The following is a 2,300-nucleotide window of genomic DNA, read 5'->3' on the forward strand; positions in this document are numbered from 1 at the left end:
ATAATTGCAAATTTTGTTGTTGTACTAAAATTAGATATGTTCCATGTGGCTGCTGTATTTTGTGTGAAATAATATAATGATGTGTACTTCAATTAAACCATAAATCGGCTGCATGCTGAAAATTTGAATCTGAGCGCACGTGTGAACTGTTTTCTGCTCGTAATGCAATAAAGGCTGTTTCTTCGAAGACTATGAACATGGTAGCCCATTAATAATACCTTAATAATTATGCCTGCTAGCAAGATAGACGGTCCTTATTATAGTCAGGCATGCCAACTTGTATGATTAAAAGTAGTTCGTACACATTAAATCTACCATCTGCATTTTTCTTTGTAATAACTTTTCTTTTTACACAACTCAAAACTTGTCATGCTAATATGAAATTCGAGATGGCAAAACATGGGAAAGATAAAGATATCTCTTTCCTGCGAAATGCTGGGTTTTGAAGCCCAAGTCCAAGTCTTTCTCTGCTCAAGTTTTGGAGGAACAACTCCAAGTAGAACGAGTTGCAACAGCTATGCTAAGAACAAAAGTTAACATGTTGAGATCGAGATTAGAAGCATGTGATGCCCTATTGCACGAGGCCAATCAAGTTCGTTATAATCTTCCAAAGACTTAGAAAATGCCATAGATAATTGGAGATGAACACTACATAGTGAGTACATTGGTCTTGTGAAATGTTTCCTTAGAATAAGGCACCGTTCCTACTATTGTTGGTGGATGCATTTATCTGCGGTTGGGATCAACTTGGTAGTTGTTCCTGTGGATGTTATATAAATTAATTGCATAGCCTTTTTCAATCAGTTCGAACTTAAATGGTATCATAGCCTTGGTCTCAAGTTTGAATTGTCGAACGCGTGGTTCAATTTAATCTCAGTCGGGCGGCAAAATCTCCCACCAATCCTGAAATATTTCAAACGCATTTTTGATTGGGATCTAACGTTGTATATGATGCCCCCCATAGGGGGCCTCACAGAGATTAGCTGCTCGTAGCCGTTGGATCTTACCCATCTGGCAATCTTGTCCGTCCATTTTTTCACTGGTGGAGCAGTCCAGGACGCGGCCCTCGCGCAAACGCACTTTTTATCCATGGGTCGATGAAGCCCACGCGGCCCGGCGTTGGCGCGTCGTGAGGCTGCTCCCCAATCCCCTCTCATTTCCACGCCCTATCCCCAACCGAGAAGAACAGGGCAGCGGCGGCGGCGCCGACCACGCGCCCGGGGATGAAGCCGAGCGCGTGCCTGAAGACGGCGAAGGGCGCGCCTGGCGACGGCGGCAAGCGCGAGCACGCACCTGGGAGACGGCGGCCGCGAGCGCGCGCCTCGAGACGGCAGCGGCGAAGGCGCGCCTGGCGACGGCGGCGGCGAGCGCGCGGCTGGAAACGACGGAGGCAAGCGTGTGATCCTCTTCCAATCCCCTTGCCTCACCACTCCCTTGATTCCTTATTTCTCTCTCTACGTGCGGCCACTGCCGCTCACTCCTTGGGTCAAGATCCCGTCGCCGCCATAGCTCGGAACTCCAGCTTTCACTCGCGCCGTCTTTCACAGGGAGGAGCACATGAGTAGAAAATCGCCGGGAGGAGCGGAAGGCTGCCGCAGTTTCGAGCGACCGCAAGTTGAGGTGAGATGCTGCTATAACCCCATCCCTTCTCTTTTTTCTTCCATTGAGCTAGCACTTGTGTTCCTCTTCTTTTTTCCTCCTCACAGAACACCCGTGCAGCTGACCTCGGCTCATTGCCGCACTTGGTTGTCTCGCCGGGAGAGAAAGAGAGAGAAAGAGGAGGCTATGTAGGGAGGAGGAGCAACCCGAGGAGGAGGTGCGGCAACAGTAGCAAGTGGTGGTCTGTACCTCCATCCCTAGCCCCTCTGCATCGGCCAACCGCCGGCTGGCCGGCTCAGCCTTCTTCGGCCCCATCTCTCCTCCTCTACGTCCTTGCGATTCAAGGTGCCCACCCATCTCTTCCTGTTGATTTGCCTCCTGCCTTCTCTCTTGCAGTTCCCATAGTTTCTAATACTTGTTTGTGTGGATGTTTTTGTATCTATGCAGATAAGGTGTTCGATGAAAATCAAACGAAGCTGCAGGTAGAGGTTAATTCATTTTTATGTTATGGTGTCTACTCAATAGTTCATTTCTTCTAAAATATACTTGCAATCAATGATGAATTACCTATTTGATATTACTCTCTCTTAGTTATGTGAATTGTATTTTTTTATATATATACCTCTTTAGGTTATGTGACTTTCATGTATGTAAACTCATTTCACTCAGAGTTGGAACTGGAGCTACGAGTTTGGATAAAG

The 2,300-nt window shown here is 47.4% G+C and overlaps 1 long non-coding RNA gene across 1 annotated transcript; it reads left to right on the forward strand.

Annotated features, from left to right (window-relative positions):
• Positions 1–940: 940 nt before the first annotated feature.
• LOC139831931 (uncharacterized) lies at positions 941–2,300 on the forward strand. Its single transcript, XR_011746338.1, has 3 exons — positions 941–1,620; positions 1,720–1,944; positions 2,047–2,300. It is a non-coding gene; the product is annotated as an uncharacterized lncRNA (long non-coding RNA).

The sequence above is a fragment of the Lolium perenne genome, chromosome 6, assembly GCF_019359855.2.
Source record: "Lolium perenne isolate Kyuss_39 chromosome 6, Kyuss_2.0, whole genome shotgun sequence".
NCBI classification, from domain to species: Eukaryota; Viridiplantae; Streptophyta; class Magnoliopsida; order Poales; family Poaceae; genus Lolium; species Lolium perenne.